Consider the following 20,968-nt stretch of genomic DNA (forward strand, 5'->3'; position numbering starts at 1 on the left):
ATAATAATGTATATATAAATTTCGCGCGGACACAAAACACTAATGTGACTGCTGCACGTGTGCGAAAAAAAAACACAGCCAACTTTCTCCCTGGAGCAAAAGTAATTAAAATGGCCAGCATTCCGAAGAAGTTCATCAACGATAAGCGGAAAATATATAAATAGAAAAAAGATATTCGAGAGCGAAATAATAAAGTGACACCTTTTTAGGATTCGCCTTGAAAGAGCCGCGCGTTTATATGGCGTCGGGCGAATCCATTAAAAGAGAACAATTTATCACCGCGCCGAGATCACGATCGAAAAATAAATTTCCAGATTCATCACGTGCTGGAATAATAATTTAATGAATTCCAGCGATGGCGTACCGATTGATTTTATCCGTATTTAGATGCGTTTCAATTAAATCTCTCTCTCCGCGAACCAGAAATTCTTGAACCGCGCGGGCCCGATTAAGTTGCTGCCGCTCTTTTTGCACGACCAGCAGCAGGTTCACTTCTCGCAGAGGGTAATAAATATTCAGGTACGGTGCGCGCACTTCTATATATTGGCATTGTTGCAGGCGAGGACGCACGATACATATTTGTGACTTACTATCCGGCCAATCGGAACGGCCGTCGACGCTGGCACTGCGTTTAATTGGCCGAATAAAAAACAAAAAACAAAAAAAAATAAACAAACGAAAACCCTCATTGTTCCACTCCCACCGCCTTTCGCGCTTTTATTTCCACTCGCGAAATTGTAATTTTTATATTCAGACGTCACTCCCCCTTGGCATGAGCAAAGAATTAATACATATGAAAGAAAAAAAAACACCCACTGCGTACATTATATATATTCGGGTGGACACATCTGCCGCCGCAGCACCCCTTTGTAATTTCTCTGATTGACCCCTCCCCCGTGTGCGTTCGTTTTCGGTAGGAGGGATTGGAAAAAGTGATAAAATAATTCCGACCATTGCGGTTCGTTTCTCTCGCTTTATTTGTATTGCATGCGCCGCATTGTTGTTATCACGCGACGAACCATCAAGCGGCTGCTGGCGAATAATATAAAACGAAATGCGTGCGCTGCCCCGCCGCTTTTGCGGTTCACTTTTCAGAGGCGTTTCCTTCCCTCAAACACACAAAATAATCATAAATATTAAAAAAAAAAAAATCAAAACATCCATTTATTAAATTTTACCGTAAAAAAATCAATTCTGAATTGGATCTGACCGAGTCTCTTCATTTAATTAAAAATCAATTATTTCCAATATTTTTTTTTTAATAATTTCACCCCGTCGGCTGCTTTGAACGTTTTGTAGGTTAAATTCAGGTTAGTCGACTTGTCAGAGTTGCGAAATAAAATTTATAATTGAAAATTTCACCAAACCCAGTTTTGAAAAAAAATCATTGCCGCAATTGCTTGTACATAAATCTTGAAGAGAAAATAAAAACTTACACGGTCGTATAACATTTATGCAAATCCCACCATTCTGGCTAGAAATGAGATCGCAGCTGCTTTTTGCACACATAAAAAAAACAAGACTCGTGAGAGTAATATTCACGCGGTTCTCTTTACTAATAGCAATAAAAAAAAAAATAACTTTAATACTCACTTGCACCAAAAGGATGGCCAGATTGTGCTGCTGCGGATCTGAAAGTTGCGCGGCAGCTACGGTCACACTCTGCAACAAAAACGGGTAATCAGATTATTGACACTGCCGTGCGAATTTCAAAGAAAGTTTCCGAAGGAGCAAGAAGTCACAAGATTTAGGAGGAAAAAGTCAGGTGCGACCCGAGAATGAAAGCAGGCCTGGAGTTTTATTTTTCGGCCATTATTTGGAAACAAAAGGCAGCGAAAGACGTATATTTTTTAACACCTATTGTGTATGTGTGCCGCGTGTAATGTTGATAGTACCTTTGAAAAGAAACTTCAACTTTACATTATTTACACGGCAGCTTCTTTCTTTAATGGCACACTCTGTTGGAAATTATATGGAAAGAACAACACAAAGATTTTTGTTTGAATTACGATGATGCCAGCCAGCAATAGTGCTAATGCGGTTTTCCTCAGATTGAGAAATATCACCAGGTTTTATGGTGTGTCTGTTATTATTGCCTTATAACTGCATTTTTTCCCCATTCTTTCTCTCTCTCCTCTTGTGTGTGTGTATTTCGATGTGTCATCCATCCATCTCTCTCTGTTAATGCACCAAGACAAAAAGTTGAAACAATGGAGAGCCACTGAAGTGCGTGCCTTTCATTTCCACGCCGGCCTCAAAAATTATATAAAACGAAACCGAGCAGAAAATTGGCGAATGAGTGGAAAAAAATATATAAGACAAATAGCCCCTAATTACATGAAATTATTTAAGAAGCAAAAAAAAATGAGAAATAAATTTCTCTCCAATATTACATTCTTGTGGTTTTACCAATAAATTTATATTTTTTTTAAGTTTATTTTAAATGAATAGAATTTTTATTGGTGTCGAGGTGGGATGTGAAAAGAGGTCGCCTTCGTGGTGGCAGGTCTGATGCAGAATTTTCTGTATAATTTTCCGCTTTCATTACTTTTATGCTGCATCATCATTCTCTGCACCGCGGCTTTGATGTTTCCCATGCTGCATCTATGCTGCACTTCAAATATTATTTTTGTCTCTTTCTCCTTTATGAAAAAAATATAAAAAAAAAAACGCCAGCCGAGCCTCCTCTCTCAGCTGCGGCTCTCAGCCGCCGCGAAACTTACTTAATATGTATATTTTATGATTTGTTTGTGTTGTGCATGATGCATGCAATATGTGCACCTTAATGTGAAAAAACGGCGTTTTTTGCGCCTCTCTTGTCAGCAAATATGACAGAAAATCTTCTCTTATGAGAGCGATAATAAAAAAAAAATCGTGCATTAAAGAAGATCCCCTCTTTTGTCTTTGAGGGAAATTTATTTTTATTTTTTGATGTTTCTTCTCTTACATGCTGTCGGCGGCGAAATAACAAAAAAGTTATAGTGGGCCTTTCTTGCAACCTCCTCACCTTAACAGCGAAGCAATTATTTTCCTTGCTTGCTGACATTTTTATATAATAAAAAGAGACACGTCATAAAACGATGTACTCTATGGTATATTATAAACACATACAACGTGCAGCAGCTTCTATGGCAAAAAAGCATCAGCACGGCCATCGTGTATGTTAGCCCTTTTAATATCTTATTCTTGGCGGCGCTTTTTCCTAGGCCAAGACGAAACCTGCTGAATAAAGCAGGCGGCACTTCTTTTGGCATTATAACGTACAAAAGGGACACGAAATTTTTTAATTCTTCCTTTCTGTATTTTATATACATTGCCCGGCTTGAATATAAAAAGGCCGCGCTCTGTATCGCAGAAAAAAGCAACACTTTATGTACAAGCGCGACGCGTAAGAATTTTATCCAATGCGCGGGTTTTTTGCGAAAACTCGTAACAATTTTTGAGACAAATCCGGACGCATTCTTGTTTCGTTTTTTGCGCGGGTCGTGTTATTGGTAATTGCTTTTATGGCAGCCGCATTCAAATAGATTTGCCGTATTTGGCCAGCAGAAAAGCCTCTTTTTTCACAAAGGACAGATGTGAACTCTATTCATGAGAAATTTAGAGAGTACCGTTGAGCATTAAAATAAATGAAACTTTATTTATCTGTTCATGTTTTTATTTATTGATTAAGAAAGAGCAATGCCCTGCTTTTAAATGAGAAATTTGAGAGCCAGAAAAATAAAATATTTTTATTGATTTGCTTGGGTCACTTTGTGTCATTGAACGTTTAAGGATACACATTAGTTTAAAAGTAAACAGCATGATGTCGTTTTTATTAATTAACAATATTTTCAGGTACCAAATAAGGCTTTCGCCACTGGTCTCTTTTGAGGGTAATTTTAGAATGGCATTTTCCAACAACTTTGTTAAAAGAGAAAGAACGGTAAAAATTTATTACTTGTGTCACACTAAATTTTCAATGTGATCAGACCAGTTCGGGTTTGGTCTAAAAATACCTTTAGTTTCCACAGGTTTTTAGTGGATAAATTTCCCGCTACAACATTCAATGTTTTAAAACAGGCTCTGAGGTGCCGAAATAAATTCCTAATACATTTATTTAGTTTTAAAAATAAATAAATTACTGGATATACAAAAGTTTGAGATTTTAGTTGCGTATATTAAATACAAAATCTGCTGGAAATTATAAATCAATTGTACATTATAATTAGGATAAATTTCTGCGTAAGAGATAAGGTTAATATTATATTGATTAATAGATTCTGATTCCTGATAAAATGCTAATCTCATAAGTCAAGTATCGTTAGGTGAAATTCACTTGCAAATAAACCTGTTTAATTTCACTCAACTTAAATCCCAGAAAGATCGGAATCTTTCTTTAATTGCAGTTGGCCACCAAAGATCAAGAGTCATTTAGATAAATGTAAAAAGTAGAATTTTTATTTGGTCAAGAAAAGCGGCGGTTTTTGCAATACAAATCGGGATTCCACGTTTAATATTGCTAATGGAGAGAGCGTTTAAAATTCTCTTTAAATTGTGAAAAGTTGTCTTTCCAAGTTGAATTTCAGCAGACCTGCCAGTTTGATTTATGCGTGAGAATATTTGCTCGGTAAAACACCGCGATCGAAACGCAAACATAATTTCTTATCCTGGCTCGATTTTCTATACAGATGTTATTTGCGGCAAAAACGAGCACGTAAAAACTTGTCCACCACGGCCTTTGATATAGTACAAGCGGTTGATTTTTCAAGAAGTGAATTTATGCGGACAGCACGATGTGAATTTACCTTAATTCTGATCTCATTTGTACGAGATAAGGTCTGCAGAAGAATTATGGCCTCGGCATCGCGGGCAGTGCCGTACTGGCGAAGTTAAACTGCTCTATCAAGCGACACATACAAGAACGACGAGCCAAGCAACTTGCTTTTATTTTAAACTGCCGTGTATAATATAAAAGAAGCGACGGCGGAAAAAGTTCCCTATTCCGCACACGTTTTGCGCGAAAAAGCAGACGTTTTGTTGCCCGTTGAACAAACTAATTCAATGCGCCGCTATATGGACTTACATAACTTTCGACAGCAATAAATCAGTCGGGCCTCATTGATAATGTTATTTCAACAATAAAAGTCGTATATGAAAAAGGTATAATAATAATCAAAGTCCACTTTTTGACTTGCCCTGTGTAATTATTCCGGTCTCTTGCCGATTTAGATTCTTATCTTTCTCTCGATTAATCGCAAAGTCGTCGTTGAATAAAAGCAAGGAAATCTTGTTTGTTCTTAAACTAGACATTGTGCAATTAGATAGCAAATTAAAATAAAATTTTTGTACATAAATTAAAGAATTGCTTATATTTAAAACAATAACTTAAATTTAAATTTTTAATATATAATTATATAAAAAATAATTTGTCATTTTATTACACTATTTTTAGATGAAAGATAATGACACATTAAGTATTACATTATTAATATTTAAATATTTTTAAGTAATTGAATATTAAATAAAATATAATAAAAACTAGTCTACATGATCTCTGTATAGCTTTGAGAGTTGTTAAGTAGATTAAAATATAGTAACAAAATACGTGTTTTTTTTAATTATTCTGCAATTGGTCTAGGGAAAATAATTGTCGTAAATGTTAATATCTAGTTTTGTGTACAGAAAATATTCATTAAAAGAACTGTTTTAGAAGTATTTATTATTCAACATAAAAAATATATATATTTGAAAAATGGAAAAAGAACTACGTCGTTATGAGGAACGTAAGAATCACGCGGTTTGAGCAGAAAAGGCGCTAACGTAATTTCAGAATTTTGAGGCGACATCATGTGCCGCCGGCGGACAAACACAATGTTTATAGAGCGCACGCTAATGAGAGGACCAATATTTAATGACAATACGCAGCAGCAAAGGGTTAAGCGTGCTCGTCGTCAACCGAAGCAGCTGATGAAAGTCAAGAAAGAACGTGACCAGCAGTCGAATTAATTTCGCCCTAAATTAATCGTCGTCGAATTGGAACGCGCGCACCGGCGAAAATAGCCCGCGAATCGAAATGCGAAGACTTTGGGTGCGATAATGTCATTGTACTTGGTAAAATGCAGCCGCGGCCAGTTCATTTGACGAATTTAGTGTCGTCAGAAACTGATTTGGATGCACGCCACTTTTATTCCGATGAGTTGCTCGACTCTTGGCAAATAATCGACACGCATTTATTAAGAAAGGCGGCTCCCTACAAATTCGGGCGAAAAGATTTTATCTCCGGCATTAATTTTTAAAATTTTCATTTGAATAAACCCGCATAATATGTGTGCTGAATGTAATAAACGCAGAGCCCACTCCCCAAATAATAAATTAATAAAAAATTCATAAAACCAAAAAGTTTACGATCCGCGCGTCCTGATGGAAGACGAAGCTCATTTGCGCGAGCAAATCGCCATCAAAGTGATTTTATATACGGGCCTCCTCTTTTATTTATGGAAATTACGAATATTTAATAAACTGATGAGCCCATAAATTTATATATTCATCTCCTCAACCCGTTCCTGCTCCGTCTCTTTGTTTGTTTAAAACACGCGCAGGCGTGATTTCAGACTGATTTTATTTCCCATTCGGTGTCAGTCTGGGGTCAGGAGAAATTTATTTTCACCTCGTTTTATTTATTCGAATACCCGCATAATATATCCGAGGTAATTAGTCAAGTATGCAGAGCATCTCTCATCTCTCGTTATTACTACACCCGCACGCACCGTTACTTCTTGACAGGCCGGCCAACCGGAGAGCAAACAAGAGATGCTCTTTTTCGGGAGAGCAACAGGCCGTTTTGGCGCGCGTGCAATAAATTAACGCCGGCCGTCGGCTAATTTTATTTTATTTGATGAAATTCGCGAATTTTATAGGCCCAGATTAAGCGAGTGCAGATTCGGAAACGTGCTAAAAAAGTTGCGTAAATTTTATCGCTCGCAGCACTCAAGGTTTTGCGCAAAACTGAAATCATTTTTTTAACTCACAAAACTGGTACAACGAATTTTTGCAACATTGTAGCTTTTAGTTTAAGTAAAGGGAGCCATTTCGGAGTTTATGGCCTTAATCTTGGATTGAAGTTGCAAAATTAACATTTTAAAGAAATCAGATCCGTTAAGATATAAAAAGAAATTTTGTCTGGGCCTTTTAAAAATGTCACTCCTTTTCTCGCACTTGGAGACAAATTGTATGAATGTTATTCGCTCACAGTCAAGCGTAGAATTGCGGTTTTCCGTCGCACCCACGCGTATTGTTGTGTTGGAGAGGAGCTTTGGTTGACTTAAACTTCTCAATTACTTGTGCAAAAGGACGCGAGTTCAATAACTGCGGTTGTAAAAGGAGATTCTTGCTCTATATTATTCGCCATAACCGTTCCTGCACCGAAGGAGACACGACTCCGTGTATAAATTTTCTTTATCTTCAATCTTTTGTGACAACTTCCTGTCGCGAATTTTATATTTATATATACTTACAACAATTAATTTATTATACGAAAATTTAATACAGAAAAAATCAGGGTTTTTACAAGCAATTATATTCCCGGCAGCTGATTAATATTTGAGAGATAACCGACCTTAACAGGCAACTGGTGTGTGTGTGTTTTTCGGCGCGGCAGCACTTCGGCACTTCCACGCAAAGCGTTTTTGGAGAGGAAATATTCTTTTCGCGTTTACAACCGTATAATTAGCTTAGCATTTTTCCTGTTTCCCTGCCATATTATAAAAGATAACACGTCCTTTATTATTCCTATTTACATTACATGCTAATTTATTACACACAAAACTGCTATAGCTGCCTTCTTTTATTATTCAAAAAACACACCGTGTTTTGTTATAGACCGACTCGCGTACATTATAATGTTATGTGCATTCGAGCAAAAAGCAGCTCGGAGTTTTTGCCGGCTCGAAATATGGGCAATAAAATCTGCATCAAGAAGAAAGATCGCGCAGTGCCTTTTGCGTGTCAACCGTTTTGGCCGAAAGACGACAAAAAAATTTATACATTTTCCTGCTAATCGTTATTATTTAATTTCATATTCACCTTGCGGTCTCGCCGCCATTTCGGAAAAATTATATACGTCGCGGCGAGACTTTAATCTTAATGGGTCGGTGCTACTCGGAAAATTTCCTAACAATAATAACGTGCCACTTTTGTTTTATCCAAATTTATGTAAGAATTATTGTTCGCGATAAAATAAAATTCATGTAAATGAGCTGTGCCGTGGAAATAAGAGAGAAATAAAGAGAGAATGTTTTATATGGAAATGGGGGCGCAACAGTTTTTTGCTCGTGCTAGAAAAGAGATAACAACCTCGCACTTTTAACAAGTGCGGCCGCGAAATAAATATCGAGAGAGGGAGAAATTGATGTTGATAAAAATTAAACGACGCTTCATTTTTCTCTTTCTGCAGGCCACGATTACTGCCATTCATTAATGTGTTGTTGTTTATTTGCGTTTCCATGGCAACACGGGCGAATAAAATGACACACACGTGAAAGAGACACGCGAGTTTTTATTTGCGAAAGGGTTTTCGATGGCCGCGCGCGCGGCTCCTTTCCCAACAATGTTTGTTTAGCCCGCTGAATATACTCGCGAAGAATACAATCGTACACACACGTGGAGAGAAATAAACACCGAGTGCGGTTGCATAAATAAATTTTCAATGAGCCTCAAAAAGCATTTCCTTAATTTCGGCGAACGTAATCAGCGCGGCCGCCGCTGCGAGAACACGTCGTTTCGCGGCTTGTTTTCCCACGCGGTCTTAAAAAAAAAATTGGCAATATATCGCGAAATTACAGCAAACAGGCAGGAAGCTGGTTTAAATTGCCAGTATAAAAGATATAAAAATATTTGTTTACGTGAAGCAATTTTTTCATTTGTTTTTAAAGAGATATGAAAATTTAAATAAATTAAATTTATCAAATTTATTTAAAATATAATATATTTTTATTTTACTATTTTTATTTTTATTTAATAAACACTTTATTTTCTTTCATTTATATAATAAAATTAAAAGAACTCAGTAAACAAAATTAAATTTATATAAATTTTGCTAAGTTGTCTCTCAACAGAAAATAAACAAAAGTTAGCTTCAGCAATATAAAATATTTTTCTATTAATATTTTGTTTAATTACGAGACATCGAGAATAATTATTAATGTATTCAAGGAAATTTTGAATTATTTCTAATTAGCATAAATTAAATTGGTGAAGATTTTGAAACAATTCACTTTATCACGCAGTTCAATCGGAACTCGTCACGTGTTCTCGTTTCGCGCCGCTCGTCGTTCCCGCTGGACTCGCGCAGCTGTCCAGAAATCCACAAAGCAGATTAAAAGGTATACAGCCGATCGAATCGCTTCCAAATTGGCAACAAACACGCCCGACCGCAAAATCGGCAGCCCGAAACTAAACCTCGGCGGCGCGCTGGGCACCGACGATATGAAATTGCAATTATGGGCGTAATTAAATGATTCCAAATGCAGTTTAATGCCGAGCATGTGGAATAATTAAAGCATATCACGATAGGATAAGTTAATTATCAACAATCGTAATGGAGTTATTGCAATTGTACCTGTACGTACGATCGACGGCCGCCAACCCACCCCCTCCACCCCCTCGCAGTCAGCCAGACCGGATCATAATGTGATTCCGAACTGGCGGGCTGCACAAATAATAAAGTGTACCGAGCACCACTACATACAAACAAATCCACCAGTTTCCAGCTTAATGCAGCAGCCAGCATTATTTGCAAAGGGTTGATGATTTTAATCAGTTAAATGAAAATAGTCTATAAAAATATGAATTATTCCAAAATTTATTGTCAGAGTAAATAATTCATGAGAGCATATTTTTTTCTAATCAATTATTACATTTTTATGCAACAACAAAAGATTGTTATTAAATTTTTACTGAATTAAATAGTTAAGTAAATTTACAAAATTGCTGATAATGAGACGAAGGTTCAAAATTTCAAAACGGTTTTCAATTTTGACATAAAAAAGAAATCAAAATATAAAAAAAATTTGACCTAGTTTAATTACTTTTATTCATTAACTGATAATTATTCATTAAAAGTAAATAAATGTTTATTTCCAATATATAAATAAAAAAATTTTAATTCATAAATTGTAGAAGTTGCTGACCTCGGATTCACCGCAGCCAACTAAATAATAGAGCGCGCAGACCAGAGTGCAAAGCCGTAGGAAACAATTGCATGATAGCCAGCATTCGAGTTCATATTTTTAATTGCAATTTCATTTCACATGAGAGATGATCAATACTCTCGCGAGCTGACCGCTTATGCCGCCGCCGCCGCAATTTTTATGTTCTCCCTTCGTTGTATCGCGCGCACGGGGCGCTTGCATGTCCATGAGCTCGCAATATTTTGCACTCAAAACTACCATATTTATGCCCCTTTACTCGCGCGCAGAGCGATTGCAATAAACCTTGGTACACGCCACGCGATTTGAGAGGTTTATCGAGAGAGTACATTATTGTATTATGGAGCGGCAATTATTTCGCTCATGTGCCGCTGTGTGTGTGCGAGTGCAGATGGGAAATTTCATTCTCATCAGCTGTGTGGAGAGCGTGAAGGGGGACGTTAAGAAGTACAATCTATACAATGTACAAGTACTGCGAGTTTGGAAATTTCAAAAGTTCGAGCTGACTTTTAATGAGTGACTGGCAGCTAAATTGGATAACGGCAGAAAAGGCTTTGATTGGCCAAAAGCAGTCACGTGTGTGTTAAAAGACCGAATAATCTTTTGCGTAGTTGGCTTTGACCTCAGTTGTTGGTACAAAGTCGGTTTTTTCTATTGAAATTAACAATTTTTAAACTGCTTTTCCACATTTTAATTAGATTTAATAAATGAATGAATAATCATATTATATTTTTTAAAAGCCAAAATTAAAGTTTTCTTCTGATAATAAATTTTAGAAAATTAAATTGATTAAAATTGACACAAATCTTAAATGTTTTGCTAGAAACGTTTTCCTTCTCTCACTTTTTTTAAAGTTTTCAAATCTTTTTTCATAAAGATCATTCATTTTTATTTTAGATAAATTTATCTTTTCCATCTAATTGGAATAAATAATATTTTATCACTATATTTATTGTTAGGATTAAAATCATGAAAGTTGATCTGTGCATTTCTAAAAACTTAATTTGATACAAGAAATAAAATTGTGAGCTCGATCAAATTAAATTCGCTCATTTTCTTGATCTGCCCCACTTTCCAGCAAAACGCGAAAAAAACAGCACTTTAATTTTCCCGTCCTCGCGCTCGTAACTTTCGTGGCAGATGTTGAAAATTGGTCTTTTTAATGGTGGCTCGTCGCGCGCATGAGGTCATCAAAAGTATTTTTATTGTAGTTGTCAACAAGGGATAAAGACATTTCCTGATATTACCAGCAGCGGCGGCGGCGGCGCAGTCGTTCAATAAAATATTATGCCTTTCTCACATTAGCGCTCGTTCAGACGTCTTCTCATATTTTTTCACTGTTTTTTGTGCCAGAAATTAGCAACAAATGTTCAAACGAGACAGAGACGGAAAAAATAAATTAATACACATACTCGGATGTATGTTTGTAGAGTAAAATTCATCATGTGCGTCTCATCATCATCATCGTCTGTGGAATTAAAAAAAAAAAAATAAATAAAAACGCGCTAGGGACAGATGTTGACTTTTCGTGGCTTTATTCTTATTTATTTTTTCTTCGCTCTTCCTGCCGCTATCTTAATGAAATTATTATCAAAAGCAGGCAGTGTGTCATTATGTCCAACGAATTCCCACAGATTGGTTTCCTCTATTTTTTTTTCGTTCTTTTTAAATTCACACACAACCCTTTGGAAGGAAAATTCCGAGTCATTCCTTATTTATGATAGATTAAAAATGATAATCTGCCTCTTGGTCAATTACTCGGAGGTATAACAACAAATGAAAGAAAGGATGCTGCTGGCCACACGGTTGAGTGCAGCTGCCGTGCGCACGCCTGTCCATACCATAAAATATACTGATATAAAGGAGGGGGATAAGGAGTATGCACGCGTCTACTGGAAATTATCAAAATGTGGCTCGCTAGGCTTTTTTCATTTGAAAAAGTGGGTGGCTGCGGATCGCCCCTCGATTATACTGCTTTATTCTGACCAGCAGATGATATTTTACAATTTTCTCTATAGAAAGGGACTTTGTCCGGCTGGGTGTGCAGCAGCATAATCATAATGGGGAAAAAGGAGAGAATTATCATCGGCCCTTGCTTGCACCCTCTCTCCGCTTTATTATTAAAAAACTGGTTTTGTAATAAAAGGGTTGCCGCGCGGCGCACATGTCTGCCGCGATAAATCAAACTTTTTTCACCGAAAAATTTAAACTTTTTGTCAACATGGCTCGCTTTTGAATTTTATACATTTAATCGGCTCTGATGCGGATACAATTTTCAGTCTGCACACCGATGTGAAACAGCTGCGCAGAGCAGAAAGACCCCGTTTTTTTTATTGTCTTTTTTTGAAATTTGGGACGACGCAAAGTTTGATAGCAAATAATTCTGACTATTATACTTTTCACTTATATATATATTCTTTCATTCTGCACCTTAATTCATTCCTGACAAATATCGCAACAAAACAAACTACAGATTATCAAAATTTAATTTTATTTAGATAAGCTTTAAGGAAACTTGGAAAAAATTAATATTTATTATTTGTACAAATTTAAAATTACAAACCAATTGTTTAGTTCATGTGATATATTCTAAAACTAAAAAAAAATTTATGCCAAAATAATTACTAGTAATAACGTTATTTGTTTAAATAATGAACTATAATTAAAAAAAATTAAATCAATGTACATTTAAATTAAATCTTAATTTATTTTAAACTTTTTAACCATCAATTTATTCTTCTCTTTCTGCACAAAACGTGACCATTTTCTGCGTTCCTCTTTTACGAGCTTGCTGCTGTTTTTAAATTTTCGCCTTCTAAAACTGAAATGTTGTGGAAAAAATTGCATGTTCATACAGTGTTGGCTCTATGTACACGTAAAATACATTGTAAGAAGGCAATCCGTGCTCTTTCTTGTAGTACACACTTTGATCTTTTTGTTTCTAAAAATAACGCGCGCGCCGCGTCGAGAGTGAACAAATTTTGTATAGGCGCTGGTGTGCAGTGGCTGCGCGGCCCTCCCTTAACTCTTTCCTTATAGGAGAGGTACGTCGTCTCTCTCTCTCTTCGTCTTCTCGCCGGCTGCCTGCCTCGTCTTACACGCATGTGTGCAAGTATGGAAATATTGATTTTTGCTTCAATACCTTTTGAAAATTACTCGGCACTGCCAGAATTGAGCTTTAAACGCGCGTGCTGCCTACTTTAAGGCGTTCAAAGACGCGCGCGCACAGCAGCTTACTTAATTGGAAGTTTTAATTAAAAAAACACGCGCTTTCAGCAAAGCCAATCGCCCTCCGCCGGAAGGGAGCGTAAGGGATTTTTTTTTATTATTAATAATCAAACGTTTTTCCTCCATCTCTGGAAATTGCTGATTTACGGCTTTCGGCCCGGGACATAATATGGTGTTGGAATTAATTAATCCACCCGGCTTTTGATGTCCGCTGTCTGGCCGGCTAAGCCGGCGGCTCCGTGTGTATTATTTATCTTTGGCGTGTGTTTCTATACAAACACAAAGGTGGCTCTGTCTGATGAGTGCAAGGATTCTTATAATATTCGCTGTGCACTCTCTGTGTGAGTGAAATTTACAGCCTCATTTTTACACCTTTTCAAATGCACCACCGGAGGCGCGTTATTATTATATTTTCACGGAGACCCTTATCATCGGCAATCAATTTTTCAATTACGGCCCAGATTTATTACACACATACGAGGAGAGCAGTTTTGAAAATTTTCAAGGATTAAAAAGCAGGAGGCAGAGAGCGCGCCGTCGCCGTCGCCGTCGCCGCTTTATGGAGAACACAAAAGCATAAAATTTATGGAGGATAAAGCCAAGCGAGGAGCGCCTTGAGGGAAAACAGTCAGCCAGAGAGAGCAGATGAAAAGAATAGAAATTGGCTCTCTTGAAAAGGGCCCGTGACGTCACTTAAAATATGCAAAAAAGATTCCGCGAGGACGCGATTTTCCGACCAAATTGAGTTTTCGCTCATTGCCCACTTGTCGTCTGCTGACTCGCTTATTGACCGTAAAATCGAAAACTGCCGGTTCTCTGCTCTCCGAATACGACTTGAAAGATACGACGCATGAATACAAACTTCATAAGGAAATGACAAGCATAAAAATTTGCCCTTTATTAAAAAAAATTCCATAATTTTTGTATTATTTCCAGGTATTTCTGGAATTCAAATTTAGAAAATATTAAATTTTGGTCGATTAACGTGGAAAGTTGTTAAATTACAATTTAGCCCTGAAAACTGAAAAAATTACATATTTTTAATGCTGAAAAGCATAAATATTTTCTTAAAAATAGAGAAAAATGTAAATTTTGATCACTGCAGGTAACTTGGTAATTCAAAAGTCTCTGAAAATGCTAATTTGTTTTTTTCAATTCTATTTTTTCCTCATCTTTTATTTATTTTGTTTTTTATTTTTTAATATTTGTCAAGTTCATCCGGATAACCAGGGGTCTACGATCGGCACGAGCCGTTGAACATCGCGTAGCTTCAAGACGGGCCAAGAGACCAGCTCGGCAGCCGGCGGAATGGGCGTGGTGCTGTTGAATTTGGCCGAGGGTCGCGTTCCAATGTCTCGGAGCAGCCCATCAGGGGTTGGTTTCGCCGGTGCTGCTGCTGCTGCTTTGCATTGAGCCGCGTAATGAAAGACTCGGCTAGCTGCTCGCATTATCCACCGCGTCTAGAGACTGGTAGTAGTCGGGTGGGCATTCGAACATAGAGAAATAAAGTATAGTCGCGTGGCAACTAAAGCAGTGGTGTGAGAGCGCACATATATTATAAGAGCAGAGCACACGCCATCGAACATATAGAGAAGTGTAGCGCACGCTTCAGGTGCAGCTTTGGTCGCAGATGCACGTCATTCACAATGGAGCCGTCGCCGTGGAAAATGACCATAGAGACGATTCAAGCAGGGGTCTCTGATTAAATTCGCACATTTATGTTTATGCAGAGTGAGCAATTTTTTTTTCTATTTTATTTCTGAAGAGTGCATGTGTTTTGTTTTTTTGTTGGAATGGAAGTGATTTGATTATTTGCACAAAGCGGGCATAATTGGAACAATGGAAACGAGAATTGACGGAAATTAGCTTTGTCATAACAAATTACTCCAACGGAAAGTCATCTGTGAAAAGGAAAAATTATAAAATAAATATGGAATAATCAGTTTGTTCGGCGTCTGGTGCAAATTTTCCTCACCTTACATTTATAAAAATTACGAAATTGATTTAAAATCAACATTGAAAGACATTTATGTTCTGGAATTAAATCAAAATTACATTAGGATATTTTACTATTCCGAGAATACTGTTTCACAGGTTGCATAACTGTAAGTCAGAAGACGAGTTTAGCCAAATTTAAGTTTTATCTCGGCGATGACGAGACGAGAAATTGGCTCTGAAAATGTCACAATTCGAAATCGTCGTTCCGTGCCAAGCAGCCCTTTCAGCGGCGCGCGTACAAGGGTGGAATTCGCTGCCAATTTCCAGGCAGGTGGAATGGCCATAATCAAGACGACTTTGTGTGCGAAATTTCGGTCGTAGAGAGCTTGAGCTGCAGTTAAGAAATCAATAAAGACTCTCTCTACAACTTGGGTTGCTGGATGGGGTGGTATGTATGGGCTCGATTGGGCAGACGACGACCCTGCTGCTCGGCTCGCCTGCCCGCTTTTACCTTCTCTCCCTCTCTCGCTTGCTCGCGCGCCACTGCTGCGCTTGATATAAATTTGCGAGAAGATATCTAGGGTATAGTACGAAGAAAATTTACCCCGGCAACTCAACATGGATGAAATGATACCGGCGAATACGGTGCCTCTCTCTCTCGCACTTACAGTGGTGGTGGTGGTGGCAGGGCTCGCTCTCTCTCTCTCGCCGGCTCTTTTTGCCTTGTATTCATATATTGTAGTAGTGTGGCGTAGCATGGGTGGATCTACATTTGCAACAAGTGGTTCATCACTTTTTATTTTTATATATATATTTTTGCTGCGTCGTGTGTAAAATAAACACGCTCAAATGAGTGTCGCCGCCACTGCATCTCTCTTCTCTTTTCGCCCTTTGTGAAAGAGCTGCTGTGCCACCGCCGCCGCCCAGAGAGAGAGAGAGAGAGAATTCTATTGCGCTTGTTATCTCGTTTAGTGCTCATTTGTGCGCTTAAAAATTCGGCTTTGTGGCTGCCAGCTTTTCCACCTCCGTGTTAAAGATCAATTTACTTACTTTTTTTCACAAATCTCTACTTTTTCTCGAGTGTTTCCTGTTTGAATAAAAAGCTGCATAAAATATTGACATCAATGGGGCATAAACACTTCACAACATGCGCGAGAGGAGAGTTGATTTTATTTTATTTCCGAGTGAAAAATCTATTTCCCATTGCACAACTAATCTTTTCAATTCGGCATGCGTGCGTAATGTATTCCTCTGGGTGCGCGCCATATATATATAATAATAAATTGCATTCTGTTCTGCTCTCAAAAGCCTCTTTTCCACTGCTGCCGTTCGTTTTTTATTATAGAAATTTGTTCAATTGAAACTTAAGTACGCGCGCATACACACATGCGAGGCGCGCGGGATGAGGGAGGAGGAGGGATTTTAAAATATTATAAATTTGCCAAGCGTGCACTAGTGCCGCGCTTTCCCCTTTCGTTTTTTATAGATCCGCACACACACAAGCTTTATTTTATCAAAGGAGCTGCTCCTGCTGGCCGATTTTGTCGCACAGCTGTCAGAAAACACTACTCCAGGCGATTGATCTCTCACGGGCAAGGGTTCCGTCCGCTCTTCCAACAGTAGTTTTGTTATTATTTGATATAGAATGAACAAAAAGAGAGAGACGGAGAGAGAGAGAAATCCAAGCGCCCGCTCTTTTTTGCACCACTTCGGATCAACATCATAATGCGATTTTATATTCGTTTAACCCTTTTTTTTAACAAAACATCTGAACCAATTTCTAACTTTCCCTCTTCCCCCTATAGCAGCGAATGACGTCACCTGCGGCATCTTATTTCTGCAGATGTATATATTTGTCACTCTGCTTAATGTGTACATTCTTTTTTTTATCAACAAATGCGATCGGGAAAAGAAAGAACTCGCCCCGGCCAGCAACAAACAAACCCACACGTTTCGTTGCATGGAGGAAATGAAATACGTGTGTGTGTGTATCGGAAAAACTGAAAACTTATTCCCATCCGTTGCGCTCGCCAGAGATAGTCGGCCGGCCAGCCATTTCAATCCATTTATATCCGCGAGTTGCAAAATCAATACATATGCCAGCTCCGATAAAATCGCCTTTCAGGCGGAGGAGCCGAGCAAAGGGTGCATTAGTAGTGAAATTTCTTGCCAGGTTGGCCAAACAAACAAAATTCCGTCTTATTTTTATTGTTGTTATGCATATTGATGTGCCTCTATCTATATTATTATTGTGATTACCCGGTGCTGGCGACGCGCGGATTTCTCCCCATATATAGGGGCCGAAATTATTACTTTCACGCGTCCGTCACCCGCCACGGCTGTCACTCAAGAACGGAGTATTAATATTGTAAAATACTTGCAAGAATAAAATTTACACATGTGCGGGGTGGGCGCGCGCGCGCTTGTTTTTAACTTTTTTCTCACATAAGCCATTGGGGGGACTTAAAAATATATAAAGCTTCACTACTCCATCATCGCCTCTATAACGTACTTGCTGTGGATAAAACGGGGGCCATTTTGAATAATTATTCATTCTTTTTAGTACAACTTTTATTATTTACGCTACAATAACCTTAACTCGGCGGGCCGTTGCGTTTTGCTGATCATAATCGCGCGCCGGCTACTCCAATATATGAGCTGCACATTAAAAAATTTCTTCCCTCGCAACCACCGCCGTGACTCGCAACATGAAAGCAGAGCGCGGTCATTTTGTCCATCAATCTCAATCAAAAGATTTGTCACTGCTTCGTTTTCTATGCAAGAAGAATAAATGAATTCGTGCGAATAACAAAATAAGCTGGGCATTGTCAACATGAGAAGTTCAACCCTTTTCTCTTTCCCTCCGGGCATTTTACTTTTCGCGAGCCTTTCTTTCTTTCTTTCTTTCTTTTCCGTGTGCTGCAAAAATGCAAAGCAGCCGGCGGCTTATTACATAATCTGGCGGCGCACAGTTCGAATTACAACCAGCAACTTTTCTTTATTCTTTTTAAGCTTCTTTCAAACATGCTGGCAGGTTAAGAGGTTTAATGGCAAATGAACACAAATATACGAAAAAATCCCTTAACCTATATGTGTGCGTATTTTTTTCGCCCGCGTGTGTACTTTTTAATACAACTCGCGTCCAGAGAGAGAGTTGCGAGCCACGAAAATATACGAGATAATTGAAAACTTGTAGGGCTACCGCGCATTGAAAAGCCTTTTGAATGGAAAGGCCGCTTACTAGGAGAGTGCGAGAGTGCGGAGCGTTAAATGGATTAAACGCAAGTACTTATACTTACACGTTTGGCAAAAAAGTATTAGTTGCTATACTAGAGACTCACAGAATAACGCGTGGAATGGAGGAAAAAAATACGTATTGTCAAAGAGTGACGTCATTTCTCGTCGGATTATACAAGCACACAAGAAACGGCGGAGGAATGCTGACGCGGTGCGAAATTAAAATTATATTCGCTGACAAAAGTCAAAAGCCGGCGTTTTTCTGCTAAATGGCAAGAAAATTATTCTCGTTTGAAGCAGAAAAGTGTCGGTTTTGCGGCAGAAGAGAGAGAGACAAAGACCGCGCGGGTTTGTCCGAATTGCATAGATTGCAAAAACCGTTGCAGCAGGTATAGAGCAAGAGTAGTCTCCGCTTTCTCCTTCAAAAAGGGTACATATTTAAAAATGCTCTTCATTCCATTTTCTTGCATCAATGCAGCAGTGTCGCTTTTTCAAACTCAAAGGCAGCGGCGTCTGCTGCTGCAGCATAAATGCAAAAATATAAAGGGAAGAAAGTCTTTTTCCCCTTTGTGTGCCTGAATTATTTTTTTTTCTGTGCAAACGGCGACACAGCATCCATCTGAATAAAATGTATATGGCCCGCCCGCCAACTTAGACTCTCAAGGTATGTAAAAAAGAGTCAAAAGTGGGCCATGATTGTATTTTTTTTCTCGCTCTAATATGCTAAGAGCCACATACAGACTAAATGTATAAAAAGAGAGGGCCGGTCAGCCGGGGCGATCGGATGAAAACCGGTCCGATGCAAATGTGTGTCCTATGCTCGCAAATATTTCCTCGCCGGACGATGCTTATAAACGTACTTGCGTTTAATCTGAAATTGTGATCTTAACTAAAAGCAATAGAAGCGGATTCACTGATTTATGAGAAATGCACTCTCGGAGGCGGGACATGCGAGGCAAAAACTACTACTTATCGATTTAGAATTTAATATCTGTGCCAACGGATGGCGATAAATAATTTATCTCGCACGCGGAATTTCAAATCTGAAAAGTTGCTCGCCGTGTGTAACGACCGTCCATAAATTTATATTTCGTTTTTTACAATTTATACGAATGCCCGGCCCTAATACGAGAGGTAATCACTCCGAATTCTAAAGATCTGTGTTAATCTGGCGAAAGAAAATGTTGCCTACATAAATTTCAGAGAATTTCTCCACGTGATATTGTCAAGAGTTCAATTAGGCCCGCTAATTGAACAGTTTCGTAAATCTTGAACACCACGTGCAAAAGAAATTGTACATGTCGGAAATATAAATTACGACGGGACCACTTTTTTGATTTGATGACACAAGAGATTAGCATGAAAAGCTTGAAAGTGGCACTGCTTTTCAGGATAATAAATTTAAGTAGTGAAAAACGTGGTAAAAATTCAATTGATGAGAAAAAAATTTAAGTAATTAATATTAATGATGCTCTTTTAATTATTTTTATTTGTTTGAAAGTGTAATTACAAAAAAAAATTCCCCAAGCTTTAATTATGGATAGTTCTCTTTGAAAAGAAATTATGTAAAAAAAAACTATTATATAATTTTGGTTAAAATTAATCATGTCAATCAAAATTATTCCTGGCGTACAAGCATAATTGCATTTCAGCGCACCAGCATTTTGCGGTAATTACAGGACGCACCATATTCCTCTCTCTCCCGAAAGTAATTATGCTTTGGACATGCAGCGAATAAATGATCCGTCACATAAAGCAGTCATGAATGATTTTCGCGAGCATTTTAAATCAAATCAGGGCTGGAAACCGCACCCGCCGCCGCGCCATCGCCCGCCGAAAGCCGGCTGGCTGTGCCGCCGTCGCTATGCTGCAAAATCGATTGGATAATAATGCTTGATTACTGACTGCATACATGAGCCGCTGCACCGTCTAATTGCATTGTATGCATTCGAATGTGTCGATCATAATGTATGTGTCGGAGTGATTAGCGGCGCAGCATGAATCTTTGAGCGGAGCTCCGGGAGCCGTTTGTGTGCAATTCTCATCAAAGAAGGGGATCAATACTTCTCGAGCGGGTAAGAAGAAGGGCAGCATGTGAGGAGTTTAATAACTTATTGCATATTCACCAGAGCGCGCACGAGATTCAAGAGAGAGAGACGGCCGGGGCAAAGCAGATTATGATTTCAGCCTGAGAGTCTGCGGCACATAATCGTAATGCGGTAGATTACTTTTGCTTCGGTACAACCCGAAGCATTTCGCGGAGAACAAATTAAAATTAAAAATTGAGACAATTCCTTATTCAGTCTAATTTAAATGCTTTTTCCCCTCTTGAAATAAGTTTTTAGGTTCAACATTTTGGTATATAGAAAAGTTCTAGA

At 38.2% G+C, this 20,968-nt stretch overlaps 1 protein-coding gene across 6 annotated transcripts in view; it reads right to left on the reverse strand.

The window, feature by feature from the left end:
- LOC132199093 (zinc finger protein castor homolog 1-like) overlaps window positions 1–20,968 on the reverse strand; it is a 238,490-nt gene that overhangs the window by 57,684 nt on the left and 159,838 nt on the right. For all 6 annotated transcript variants that reach the window (XM_059623558.1, XM_059623562.1, XM_059623559.1 and 3 more), the window contains one exon: window positions 1,594–1,662. The gene's annotated coding sequence lies outside the window, so the exon portion shown is untranslated. The remainder of the gene's footprint in view (window positions 1–1,593; window positions 1,663–20,968) is intronic.

Source organism: Neocloeon triangulifer, unplaced genomic scaffold (assembly GCF_031216515.1).
Source record: "Neocloeon triangulifer isolate White Clay Creek 2 clone unplaced genomic scaffold, ASM3121651v1 ptg000013l, whole genome shotgun sequence".
Classification (NCBI taxonomy): domain Eukaryota; kingdom Metazoa; phylum Arthropoda; class Insecta; order Ephemeroptera; family Baetidae; genus Neocloeon; species Neocloeon triangulifer.